Source organism: Genypterus blacodes, unplaced genomic scaffold, assembly GCF_046128005.1.
Source record: "Genypterus blacodes isolate CSIRO-AG114 ecotype Tasmania unplaced genomic scaffold, CSIRO-AGI_Gbla_v1 ptg000015l_1, whole genome shotgun sequence".
NCBI classification, from domain to species: domain Eukaryota; kingdom Metazoa; phylum Chordata; class Actinopteri; order Ophidiiformes; family Ophidiidae; genus Genypterus; species Genypterus blacodes.
In genome coordinates this window covers 2,072,434-2,087,355 of record NW_027466829.1, presented here as the reverse complement: position 1 = coordinate 2,087,355, position 14,922 = coordinate 2,072,434, and positions in this window count along the sequence as shown.

Sequence of the window (14,922 nt, the reverse complement as noted above, 5' to 3'; positions counted from 1 at the left end):
GATGAGGATACGGATTCACTTTCACAGAGCTACAGCAACATAGGAGGACATCTTTGAATAGCAGATGGACAGCGATTCCTCAATTGTAAATTCCACCTTAAATACCAGTGAAACGTCAGAAAGGAGACGAGGTCGAAGCTGATGCTCCTGTCATGAAACTGTCTGGCCTTTGAGTCACTCAGCAAGTGCTTCACGTGGCTCAGTGTGTTGACAAACTAAACTCTCATACTCCCCCCTCCCAAATCTGCCAAAATCCAGTTTTCCTTTCCAGACAGAATTATGGAATTTGTGGAAGGTCAACCACCGCTAACATCGGCCCTGGAGAGAAGCAGGTCGTCAAATCCATGAGATCTAAACAACACAAACTATTCCTGTCCTCTGACTGTATTAGAGACCAGGCAGCCATGCATGCGATACCAAAGAGAGTCCTTTCCTTTGCTTTGTTGTTTCCATCTTTGGACCCCGACGGCTTTTTCCTTCATGTAGCTTTTTGTTTTATTCATTCATTTTATTCTGAGTGTAAAGAAACCCCTGCTCATCCATTTTTAGACTTGTGTGTGGCTTACATGGATTCCCTGCAAAACGTAGACTGTGAAGCCGCTAGTCACACTACGAATGGATCCTGTGACATGCTCTTCATCCTGGCAATCCCGAGGACGTTTATTGTTCATCCTCACTGTCTGCACCCCTAATATGGGTGAAACAAGGTCTTGATTTCTGTGATAGGAACATCTTGGGGAGTAAAGCATGCCGGGATTAAGCGTGTTTTACTGCTTCCTCCACATCTATCACCCGGGCATTTACAGAGCAGCTCAGACCACGGCCCACGTACCTCTCAGGAGTGAGAGGAGAGAGTTTCATTCTGTTTGAAGGCACCCTTACCCCCACCTTGAATCATTCTGGCCAAACACTGGCTCACTCTCCTCGTGCTTTATAGGAGTGTGTCTAACCACAGGAGTTATATGCTACGGAAATATGTCACTAATTGTTTAGCATTCAGGGCAGTTTGCAGCCATTAACACATAAGACCTTATAAAATTAGGGAACATAACAAAAAGCATAATATGTCTCTTTAAAATTTCATATATAATCTTATTTCAGATTATCACAAATGGAAATCTATCAGAAATTACAAGTAGTTGTTTCTGCAGACAGACACTATAACAGAAGGCCAATTATAAAGTGTGTGAGCATGTTTCTTTCACATGCAATTAGGTGAGCATGTATATTAGGCTTTTGACGTTTTGTTTGTTCCACTACTGCAACCACAGACAGGCTCGCCTTCGTTTCGCCCATAATCAAGGCGTGCACATCTCATCTGTAGGCGTGTAAAGCAGGAGGGGGGGGAAAGCTTTTGTTTAATCATCCAGGCAGGGAAAGCTGGAAAATTCCTGTAAGTGAGTTTGTCTACGTGTGGGTGGAACTTATGAAGCAGGGAGTCCAGTGTGGAGAGGAGGGGAGAGGAGAGGGAGCTCCTGCAGGGCGAGCAGGAGGTGAAAGGCAGATGCAGTCAGTCTGAGGTGAAAGAAAATGCCTCTGTTTCTCATTGTGTCTCTCTCTCGCTCTCTCTATCCCCCTGTGTCAGTTCTGTCTGCAGAGAGCCGTCTAAAATCAATCCGACAACCGCAAAAAGACAACACATCTACTCAGAGAAATGCTCATTCAGATGTAGTGAATGATGCATTCAGGGCCTCTGAGCAGTGAAGATAACGCTGCTGTGGACTGTTGGACGCAGACAAGCGACGGGCCCTACGGCGTGGTACGGACGGAATTTGAACAGTAGGCAGAGCTGATGGATGACTGGCAGACCATAAAGGAAGAGCAAACACACAGACGTGCAGCTCACACAAGTATACACACACACACACACTCATTTTAAAATGGAGCTAAATGGAAGTCTGGAAAAAATGGTGAAGCCTGGGTTGGCATGATGTGAAGCCATTTACAGGCTGCCAGCTGGACCGTCTGAACAGGCAAATAATGAAACATGTACAATCAGTGGCTTTAGTGTAATAACTTTTCCACTTATAAGATTTTCCTTAAAGACATTTTTATAGATATAAAGTTTGACATTGTTATATCACAGGGATATTGAAAGTTAAGATGATAAAATCCTCTCCTTCCAAGCTCAAGTTTGGTTATTGGTTGTAGTTGCCTCATATTTAACGCTCGTGCTTAACTAACGGTGAGTGAAACTGTTGAAGTTTTGGTTGAAATCTGAGTTTGGAATTGCATCTGACACACAGAGGGAAGAATTTATCCCTTTCCCGGTTTCTCTCACAACCACATTCAAAAAACCTCCATCGACCCGTCGCCTGTTCCCTTCAGTCCCACCTGGTAGCCAAGTGGAAACACGCTGTAATTAAATCAGTCCTTTCTCCTTTCTGTTGCCACTCCCATCCCCCCCTCTGTTTCCTGCCTGCTCTCCATTTGCTGTTTATCCAGTCGCTCTTTTCTCTGTCTGGCATGCTGAATGGAATACTGATCCAATGGTTTGGATCTCTGTTCCCGTTCATGTTGCTAATGCCACTGCCATGTGTCACTTAGGGGGGCTGAGCAGCAAAACGTGCGTGTGTGTGTGTGTGTGTGTGTGTGTGTGTGTGTGTGTGTGTGTGACTGGGCACACTACAAGGAATGCTGCTTCATTTTTGTCTTTGTCACTCTGCTGACGTATGACAAACACATTCATAGTTTTATTTTTAGTCCTTTTGTGACTTTGTAAAGACTATCAGTTTGCAGCATTTCACACAATTGCGATGAGGAGGACAAACAAATGATGTTCCACTGCTGGTTTATAGGCTGTTTTTCATTTCCTGTGTGTTGGCCGGCTGGTCTGTGCGGTTTGCTCTGGGCTTATCTGAAGCGTCGTCTAATTGCACGATGGCAACAAACGCGGTGTCGGAGATTTTATAAACAACAAACTGAGGAAAGTGAGACCATCTGGTTCACGTCTCCAGTTGACTCTTGAAGCATTCGTTTACGAGTCTCACATGAAATGCACTTTAAAAGATACTTCAGGGATTTCACACACAAACCCTCACATTTTGAAATCTAGGGAAAGGAAAAATGTTTTATTTGACTGAAAGATGATTTGCAGATTAAAAAACTCCAGCAATAGCGCCCACATGAAAATACTTCAAACACAAAGGCGTGTGTGTGTGAGGAGTTGCATAATTCTTGGCGCCACAGATACACACACAATAATATAGTGTGTCTATTAAAACAAAGCAGATGTAAATCATCTTCTAGCTAAATGCAAAACAGTTCATTATTACAGGAGTCAAGATGCTGTGAACGAAACACTTGAGTGATAATGAGCTGCAATGCAAATGTTAATTCACCTTTCGGCTATTGATTTACAATCCAATCCTGTGGACTGTGCGAAACACTCACACACATCTCAGCGGCAGCAGCGAGGCTCCATATGGTTCCTCCAAAATCCCAAACGATTTATTTGGAATGTGGATACTTATGAGAAATAATAACCAACGACAAATGTTTTGATATATGTACCCATAGTGAGCATAGCTGGGGTGGGAAAGCTTCTGGTTTTCTGGTGGACTGCACTCAAGCATCATACAGCTGCTTGATAAATATAGCAATCAGGGCTCCACTGGGTCACTGCAAGGGCAACTGCAATGCCAAGCATCTCCTGTTGCCTCTCCCTCCTCCATTCCTTCCCTCCTCCCTCCTTCTATGGGCACACTCAGGCGTTCCCACCTCACATATGACTGCAACCTAGGGCTGCGTATCAGTTTTGTTGCTTCTGCTGCCCATTCATATTATTTTTTCTACAGCCATTCTGCATCTTATACCAGTTCCTTTAAATGTTGAATCTATTGTTCAATATGAGTGTTCCTTTAACAGCTACACTTGTACAAACTGGTTGAATTTAATGATGTTGTATTGAATCAGTGATGAAAGGCATTGAGCAGTATGCAGCTGTGATCTAACCTTATCTGCTCTGACCTTTCAATGCAGACGTCCACACTTTCTGTTTCAGCAGAGGAATAATTCTAAAGGGAATGTGGAGACTTTGCTATGGAGTGGGAGGATGTTAAAGCTAAAGAGCACTGACCGTGAGAAAGAAGTCCACATGTTTCTCAGGAACTCACCAAAAGAAGATGTCATGCTCATCTCTAATGAGTTCCTGAATCCACCGACACTTTGTTCTCTTAGATTAACCAGGTGGTCCTTTGCATACTTGACACGCTTATAATAAAACTCTTTGTACTACTGAGAGGATGAAGGATGAAGCCTGTAACGTCTCTCTGTTCACACACACACACACACACACAAACACACACACACACGTTTACTGCAGCCAGCTCACACGTTGTAGATCAGATCATGGTAATTAAGCTAATGATTTTGTAATTTGTTTACATTACGCCTCATCAGCTTTGGAGAAAGTAGATTTAGAGAAAGAGCGAGTGTGTGTGTGTGTGTATTTGCAGGTTGTAGGGGAACTCCTGCGGTTTTCCATAAACACAAAATGTTGGGGTCATTTACTCTATCTATCTATCTATCTATCTATCTATCTATCTATCTATCTATCTATCTATCTATCTATCTATCTATCTATCACAGACACAGAGTCTTTCATAGCCTCGCCCTTCTAACCACACAGCCTCTCACATCTCCTCTTACGTGTTGAGTCGAAGAAAGAAAGAGAAAGAAAGAAAGAAGCTTTGCTGGAGGTCATAACATTTCTTTCTCCAACAGACCTGAACTTCTGCTCAGCCCTTATTGGACCCCTGAGGGCCTTCCTCCGGTACTATTTCCACAGTAATATCTGCCATGCGATATGTTACTGACTGGACTATTACTTTTACATTTCATGCTGTACGTTCTCTCATCCAGGCTTGCTATGATCTCACTGCAGCCTGCACTATTTCATTCAACTAATATGGAGCGCTCGTCTATTTGACAGATGTGAATTTACCATGACTGGATTCATTACGCATCAAATTGTTTTCTTGTACTGTGTATTGTATTACTACATGTGCATGTGCCATATTGTATTATTCAGTCAAAGCTCCCATGTTGGAGTTTTGTGTTTTCAACTTTTTGGGTGACGTCTCAGCATCACAGCTTACTGTAACATGACAGCTTTTGTACGCGTTAGTACAAAAGCCTGCTAGAGATTTGGGAGACACTAAGCGGTCGTTTTCCCTTCATAACAGGTAGTATTAGCCAGGTGACATGAGTTAGACAGCCTGGAATTGAAGACATGTAATCTCCTTCTCCGTTAAGGCTGTAACACAGTGCAGCCTAAGGAGATAAGGAAGCTCAAAATGACAATAGAAGCAGATGTGAATTCTGGAAATGCACAAAATTTCAAGGTTGTTTTCCAGCGCACAGCAGCGATCAGCATTCATGTCAGGAAACTAGAAAACACTGTCTGTCTGGCAGCGCTATGGCCGAGAGGGGCTGGGATTCACTCCATGGTTAAGGGGGAAAGAAAAGATAAGCGTCACACTGGAAAGGCTGTGACGGAGAAAAGAGCTGATTAATCGTCGAGAAATGAAGATATAGATGTCCCGAGAAGATAACACCGGTGAAAGAGAGTAAAGGAAATGGAAGTGGAGAGCTGACAAAGAGAGAAAAGAGCTCCGGGCTCACATGGCTTTGTTAGAAGAGAATCATAGAGCTGCAGCTCTGTCAGCACGGTGCTGTCTGACCTGCTGGCCAACCGCCGCTTACAGCCCACACACAGGGGTGAGGTTTTACTGCTGCACACACACACACACACACACACACACACACACACATGCACACGTACACACTCTAACCTGGGGCCAGATAGGGAGAAAGGTGTTCCCTCATAAAGGAACATTCTCAATCTTTACACACCACATGTTACTGTCAGGGAAACACCTTGTTCTTTGATCAGATTTGTGAGGAGAGCAGTTTCTTTTCCTGTTTGGTTCTTGGCGGAATTGTAATTGACAATGATAAAGTAATGAGTTCTATGTGTGCTTTGACCTCTAATACCTGTTCCATAATGGAAAAAGAGAACTTGGGCTCATAACAAACTGGACTATTTTCAGAAATGCTGGAACATAACCTGAAACCAAACAATACATCTCGGTATATCCCATGATGCATTGTACCTGCCCTGCACAACACCATGCTGGGGACGCTTATAATTGAATTTGTTGGACGATGTCACTAAGGTCTTGGTCTAGCTTTATTGTTTTATTGCCTCTACAATTATATAATACAAAGTAAGTTTACATACACTCTCTTTGCCTTTACCTCTACTTAAGTTTTATTGTACATGTTAAAGCATATCACCTCTATATTTATATGTATTTAGGGCTGTATAAGGATAATGACCCTTTTCCCTGTGTGATCTTTCTTTTTTCCTCTCTTAAGCACATTTGGCCATCTGGTCTCCACAGTGTAGCAGTAGGCAGCCTGGGTGTGTGTGTGTAGAGCTGTGACCTAACAGATAACATCTGAGTTTGAGGGCACGGAGCTTCCCGCTGCTGGATGCAAAGGGCAAAACCAACAGTTGGCACGAGATTAATGTCATTTAGTCATTCAGGCTTTTATTGTGCAGAAAAGAAAGGAAACAAGTCTCATTCCAGCTGTTTAAGTCGACTATAGAGTTCAGACAAATCATGCAGATGCTCTTTAATCAGCATCATAAATCCTGACTGTGGTGCGATGGTCTCTCTCATATTGTTTCCAAGATTCCACGACACGCAGACATGAGAAAAGAAATTTCAGACAGAACCACACAATAACTTTTATTAGGGGGAATTTTTATCTAGACGCGGCGTTGAACATTCACAAAATGTGTTAATATTCCTGCAGCATGTAAGTAGCATAGTTTTATAAATTTAATAAAACGAGCGCTGGTTTGTCTTCCGCCCTGATCAAGGTCAGCGTAGCGTCGACATTTGCTGTGAATTCATAAGCTGCAGTAACCTTTCTCCATCTGGCTGACACCACTTAATGAAACCATTGTGGGTTCCATTTGATGCGTTTCACATTTTTCTTGCAATTTAGCTGTTGCTTCTAATTTAAAACAATACCGCAGTACAAAGTGCAACTGGTATTCGCATTCTGAAGGTGATGTCACCGGCAATCAGTGTCAACTCAAAGCTGCACAATGGAGGTTGACACTGTCACCTCCCCAGTAAGGTGATCATCGGTTCAAATCCCTTTTTTGTGTGTGTTCTCCCTGTGTGTGCGTTGGTTTCGTCTAGGACCTAGAGGAAATCAACATAGAGTCTGGGTAAAGCAGTTTCCTGTTAATATCAAAAATATAATTAATTCCAGGTCTAAAATAGAAATGCAGTGATGTTTTTTGACTTAACTCTCTGTGCTGCAGTGGTGGTCTGTCTCCAGTGTTATTGGGCTTCATAAAAGAGCTGTCGGGGGTCGGGTTGGCTGCTGTCTTTTGATTGCTGCTGTAATGGTTTGACCCACCGACCCTGTTAGATTCTACTGGAGGCGTTCTTTAAAGCACATCTGCTGTTTTCCTCACTTGAGAGACCCACAGGTAAAAGTTATGCCCAGTTAAAGTCATCAAATTACTCAGCATAGGGACATATTTTTTGTTATAGTGCACTGGTGTTTGTCTTTAATAAGCTGACTTTGGTTTAAGAGCGACGTCGCCGTCTCCTTTCTATCTGTTTCTGTCCTGTGAAACAAATGAGTGTTTGAAACGGCATTGAAGATGAATTGAGGCAATTTCATCCAAACAGTGTGGTGACATCTTCATTGTCAGCTGAGACATCACAGACACTGCTAATGGAATTAAGAAAAATGTAGAGCCGCTCACTTCTGTTGTAGATGGAAGCGTGGCAGAACGTAGATGACAGCCAGTGAAATGTCAACTCTGGAGAAAGAAACACACTTCACAATTAAACGTCTCTTGATAAACTGTCCTGTCCCTGAATACAGGAGAGAGCAGACGATGAGGGTTTTAAGAAACAAAAACAATTTAATATATTCATTGCATGATTCAGTTTCCCTTTATGACTAGCTAACTCCAAATCAATCTTTAGACATTCACTGATTCTATGCTTACATCTGAAACAGCTAGCAGGTGTCTTTGAAGGAGCGGCCTTATGAGCCGAGTAATAAAGTATATTAAAGTTTCTTAATATCTTAAAGAGACAGTTCCACGTTTTCAGTCAGTGTGATGGCTAGGGAGAGTAAAGGTGGATCAGCGTGTTCTTTGCTCATTAAAACACTGCCAATGTTTAAATATAGACCCATAAATAAGAATAACAACATGGAAAACTTTATGATATGACCTCGGTATTCAGGATTTATCACCTCTCAATGAACTTTAAACTGACATTTTCATTCATATTAAAATCTGTCTATGAGGGAAGCAGTGAGGATTTTATAGCTAACGGACCGAATCATTCTCATATGGCCCAATCCACACTCAATGTCCAGCAGATAGTCTGTCCTCCATTTGGCATCCCTATTGTTTGTTGTCATTTGTTCAGTCCACATGGATCCATTTAAATGCCACTCCGGCTTGCGGCTCTGTTTTAACGCTTAAACAAGCAAGTCTGTAGTTAGAAAGCTCTTGTCGTTCAGTCTATATTCTCTGAACCGGGCCCAGTATCCAGTGTCCCCTGAGGGCCACAGGGAGTGAAAATGACAAAGATTTATTGGTTGTGACGTCAAGTGGCCAATCCAACTCCAGCTTTTGGAGCTTTGCTGGCTTAATGCTAATCCATGTTTAGACCTCTTTCAATCATTCAAGTGTGTGTGTGTGTGTGTGTGTGTGTGTGTGTGTGTGTGTGTGTGTTTTTCTGTTGATGGTTTCCACATGTGAGACAGTAGTTGGCTGACTACTTTGGTGTAGGAAGCACTGCTCACATTTGTCTCTCCGCTGCTTAGATCTGTTATTCCAACAGCATCTCTGTCACACACACACACACACACACACACGCACAAACACCCACACACATCACTATCAGAGGCAGATGGGAAATGAGCGGCTTCATTAATCCAGCCCCAGCAGGATCAGACAATTACACACCTTAATTGAAGTTTAAAGAGTTTAATGAGTAAAACGTCACTTTCTGTCTCCCGTCTCATCCCGGCTGAAGCAGTTAATTTACGCCATCGGAGGATTTGCACTTGGTGAATGACTCGTCACGCAGAAATGGAACATTGGGCTTGCTGATCAGTTCCACGCTCCCCACTGTAGCGTAAGAGGTTTGTCGCCATTGTTGTCTTGCATTTTCACGATGTAAAATAATCTTCCATAACAACAACCACAGCGACGTGGGTTCCCAAAATGCAGAGGTGATTTAGGAGCTCCGGCAGTATTTTAATCGGATTTAGCGACACGTTTGCTGTGGGTGTGTGGGCATGCTGCAGACTGAATTATGCTCAGCACTCTGGGCATTGTAATGTTTGATATTACATTCACCAGGACAGAGATGCAAATAATACAACAATGAAAAAGGGTATCGGGTAAACAAAAACATCAAAAGCCCATTAAACTCTCTCTGCTGCAGACTGATTGGAAAATAGGCTCTGTGAGTCAGACACTGCCCTGCTGTACTCACATGGGACCTGGCGGGACCTCATTTTGCGTTCTGAAAATATCACTGTCTCCCTGCATATGCCTCTATATAGATGTTATACCTTTGACAACAGCAGAGAGGAAAGCAGTGTAGAATAAAATTGGAGCATAGAGGTTATACAGTATATGTGCACTGATGCATAACAGAGGGTAATTTCTAATTTTATGCACTTAAATGTTTTAAATTTCCTAAATAATTGATCAAATCACATTTTGCTTGCCTCAGCATGTGCTTGGGGCGGCCATGGGCACACTCAGAAATATCGACACAGCAATATTAAGCCCCTATTTCATATTCTTTTATTCATTTGGCTTTCATGTGGCCTCAGCCTTCATCTTTATTTGATGAACGAGACCCCGTTTGCTCGTACAGGTGATGGATGTTGTTGTCTCTCGAAAGAACACGTAAACAGACTTGAGTCGGACAGTGAGGAATCGTGATGCGCATTTGCCAACCAGATAGTGTTTATCATACAGACTGAGTTGATTTTTCGCTAAATCTGTCTTCTCTAAAGTTACAAATACTACATAGCGGGTACTCCCAGTGGGGCTCATGGAATAGTTCTCTTGTCTGTCTAAAGACCTTCAGGAGACAATAACGCCAAATGCCTTTTGTAATAATGACTTCAAGTGTAGATGATCATCAGCATGCATTTGAAATCTGTTTAGAGTCGTTTGGGTTAGAATTCCCAGACTTAATGGTAATTCTATGGTAAAATAGTGTTTTGGTTTTCCTCAAGCTGTGTCTCAGTTTGCCAGCCAGGCCGGCATTCATCAAAGTCTGCACGCAGCTCCTTGTTTATGAGCCACAACTGCCTTGATTTGAAACCTCCTGACATCTGCCATAGCCGAAAGGTATAAACCACGTTCCTACATTAAGATTCATTAGAGAGTGTCCTGATCATACCTCTGTTGTTACCCACCTCTCCTTTTTACACTAATTAGCTTTGGCAAAATGCTGGTGGCTCTCCTAAGAAAGCTAGACATCAGAAATAGATATTGGAGAGAACTTTCATCTACAGCATGCACACTTTTATGTAGCAAACATGGCGACAGGGATTTCCGTATCTCATGAAAAGTGAAGTTACTTACTAAAAAAGAAATATAGTCGGATTTTGGCTGTGTGCTTTAAGTGCAGCACATTTTGTTCTATACTGTGGTATAGATTTATGCTCCAGGGCTGTGAGACTTGTTGGCATGGACTTATGTGCTGCTTTTAAAGGAAATGTTAGGAACAGCTTTGATGGGCTGTTACAACTAATAACACATATTCACCCCGGCTCTGGCAGCGGATTCACCAGAATGAGGTTGAGATTTCTGCTTGTATTACACAGTTATTCAATCTGCTCTGAACAAATGTGTGCAGCTGTGCCAGGAATTTAAGTGACAATACAAGCTTGTGAGTTAATTGTAGAATATGAATGTCAGGACAGCAAGCCTCTCGCAAAAGCAGAAAAAAAGCCCATATGACACAAATAGCATAATTAATTGCTCGTGTCTGTCAGATTCAGGTGTGGCATCAGAATGAATGCAGACGTGCAGGAAAGGAATGGTGACAAATGGACTAATGAAGAAACCGTATGTTAGCACTTCATCCAAGCCTGTAAAAGTGTGGAGGAAGAGGATGAAGGGAAGAATAACTGATGCAGTCCTTCCTAATGTGTGTCTTGATCTCATGACCCTCTCATAATGTAGCTGAGCATTTCTTGTGTTGCCCAACAACGAATCAATATTTCTTTAGATGATATTGCAGCGTATCACCACCAACCGTGTAATGCATTTCTGCTATCATGACACTATCAGGAGCCTGTCTGAGTTTTTATCAACTGCTATATCATAGCTGCCTGCTGGTTTTACAATGACAGGAAGCAATAACTAATGCTGCCATGAGCCAGGGGGTAAAGGGAAGTAAGTAAGTAAGTCATATATCTTTACGGTATTGGGTAAAGTTGAAAAGTTTCAGGACAGCCCTCTTTAAATTGTGGGGGGTTTGTGGGTAAAGGCCTCACAGTATGCAGCTGTATGAACCCTCAATGTACACATCCAGGACCCTCAGGCAATGTGAGGTCTGTCAGCTTATTATCTAGAATCCCATCTGGATCAAAGAGACGCAGAGACACAATGTGCACCGCTGTCCTCAGGCTGTAGCAATACGCTCATTATGGGATGCATATACACTACTGTATGTTTACAGAGGCTGATTAGTGGAGCATGGCTGCCAAGGTACACCCGTGTGCTCCAGATGGTCCCGGGTTCCAGTTGCCTCTTATCGCGGACCCTCAGACACTTCACCTCAGTCATAGGGGCCCCACTGATGGAGAGGTGATGATGTCATCGCACAGGAGCCAGTAGATGTTTCCGGAAACCTGCTCACGAAGACAGCGTGTTTAAAATTTGGAATCTTGATAAATTAAAAGGTGTTAATTTATATATACGACATATTGCTGAACACTTTCTCGGACGGTGCCTTGAGTTCAGATACTGTGCATGTGGCCGGGCTGTGCTGTCAGTGTGTGTGTGTGTTCTCCCAGCGGTCAGATTAGACTGGTTGCAGACACACACAGTTGAAGCTCATCAGATAAGTCATGGGAGGCGGTAAATGAACAGTGCTACATCTGTCATTACTCCTAATTAGCCCCACGGTGGGGAAGACAGGTCCACTCTTTGTAACATCAACCTGACCTGAACCTCACAGCCTAATCGCTATAACACGTGAACATAAGCGTACACGCCTGTTTGCTGTCTCTCTGTTCCTGCTAGTTTCTTTTACTTTATGACCTAATTGCAACTCCACTGGAACAACCACCAAGTCCCAGTTCCCATAGTAACTATAATGTGCAAGGGTTCGCGCTATAAAAAAAACATCTCACCCACCCACCTCATTTTATGGAAAATGCTAACTTTCATTGCACTGTGACAAAGATCACATTTTACATGGAATTCCGGGTGTGTTCTAAATCAAGTGCACTGAAATGTTTCCAAAGTAGGAGAGATTTTAAGGGGAAATCCTGCTTGGCTCATAACAAGGGAGATTTCCCCACGAGATGGGAGAAGTAGAGTACAGCTGAGTAAACCTTTTTGGCTGTATCCTCAGTCTCAGTTGGGAATTGCTAAATCGGGCATTCACCGGATTAGACCTGATTAATGCAGTTAATTGTCATTTTACATTGTGGTCTTTTGTTAATTTATTGCGTGTTAATCCTTTGTTATCTATCATGTTGCAAGACGTGACATCCTCAGGGACAAGTTTGGTTCTCTGCAGCAGCAGCAAAAGACAGAAAGTACAAAACTAGTGACAAGAATGAGGTAGAAAGCTAAGCAACATAAAACAAACATAGCAGACGAACAAGAGAATAGAACAAACAGAGAGCAACAACACAGGGGCGAGATCAGAAGTTACTAGAATAACCTGAGAACACAAAACGCAGAGACAAGACCAGGACAAAACCAGGACAGGAAACAGAAACATAGATCACAGAGACAAGCCAGAAACAGAAGTAGGACGAACCCAAAAGAAGTAGACAGATGACAGTGGGAACCCTGGGGTGGCAATTACACAGGTGAAAATAATCAGACAAATGCAAGAAAATAGTATAAATAAAACAGGAAATGAAACAGGATCATGACATGTGACAGATGTAGAATATTTGTGGTTCCTAGATAAAAAAAATAAACTGCAACACCAGCAGAGCACCACAAATGTACAAATCTGAGTAAAATCACGTCTATCTTTAGTTTTCAGCGTCATCTGCAAATTCTTGAGCTCAATTCAAACTGATGTAGTGAGGAAGTAAATACTGCCTCCCTATTTCTCTCTTTCTCTGTGTTTGTATCCATGGAAAAAGACACTGCTGTGTACTCACTTTAGCAATAAGCAGAACAAATAGCCATGGCTGTCCTCCGTCTCTGTCAGAAGGAGTGTTTGCACAGAGGTCTCTGAAGACTCTGTGTAGTGTGTCTCATCACTCTATGGAGTCCTGCAGTGAGTCATTGTTGACATGAACAAAGCTCTTCTGCTCACTTGGATAACCTTGGTTCATGGATTATCTTGAGGTCCTCTTGAGAGAAAAACGTCACCAAACCAAACGCAAATTTCATTGTTTCTGGTTGATTCTGTATGGTAGTGCTTTTCAGGTTTCCAGTTTTGGATGTATTCTGGTATGTTTGAGTCTCTAGAAGCCCTGGAGTTCACGTTTAGTCCCATTGGATAGAGGGCTGAATTGTATTGAGCCTTACCGAGTCTGCTTCCTTTTCCGTAACAGCTAAGAGAGTTTAAAACCCCATATTCCTGCCCCTGGCCCACAACATGGGCAGGATGTCGCCAGCACCCTTTGGCTCAAAAGCATACTCTTGATTTGTGAGCTGACGTGTGAGTTCTTGTCTTGATTTAACAACACAGCTGCCAGAACAAAACAATGAGCTCAAGGTGGGTGAAAGCTGCATAGTGTTATGGAGGAACCACAGTACCAGCAACTCTTCCATATTGTGGGTAAAATTTCCTGTTCATGTCTAATATCCTGTGTGGCTCAACGGTGCTGACGTTCTGCTGGCATAGAACTCCATCAAAAACTTAATAAACCTCCCTTTTACGTACATTCATGCGCATGCCGATACACAGTAGCTACTTGATTTCCCCTTCTGTTCTGCCATACTCTTCCTTTTCCTCATCTTCTTGGTTAAGTTGGGACACTCAGGCAGAATCACAACAGGTGGCTTGTGTGATGATGAAAACCAAACAGCCAAGAGGTGTCAGAGGTGTCAGAGGGAGGCCAGGAGCAGCTGCGGCGAAGCCTTTCTTCTTTAATCATGCTCCTCCTGGTGAGGCATTCATCAGCTAGTTTCTCATATCGGGATCCAATTCGTCGACCTCCCAGCCGGTCCACACGACCTTCCCATTACTGTTACATAATGAGTGAAGCAGACACTAATTGATACTGGTGTCACCGTTGTAAAACCATGTCTTCATGAGGAGTTGAGTAAACTTCGTGGTTTCTGCTCTCATGTTCTGTTTTGATTTGTTGGCCTTTAACCGTATGTTTGATTGCTCATATTATAAACGCTGGTTTGGTGAATGTCAATTACACATTTTTGCAGCCCGACGGCTTACAGAAACCTTCAATTTTCACTTACCTCAGGGTGCAGTTGAGACAAGTATGAATGATGGTTATTGCAATAATAGCTTTTAAAGTAGCTTCCCACAGTGGGATTGTCACTGGCAAACACAAAGCCTCGTTGTTCACAAACAGTCCGATGTTAAAACCAGGGAATTGCAGCTAGCTGAGCGTGTAATCAAATATGAGCAAAGCTATTTAAGATAGTATATGAGCTGCCGTAAGGAGGTCCCTGTAGAG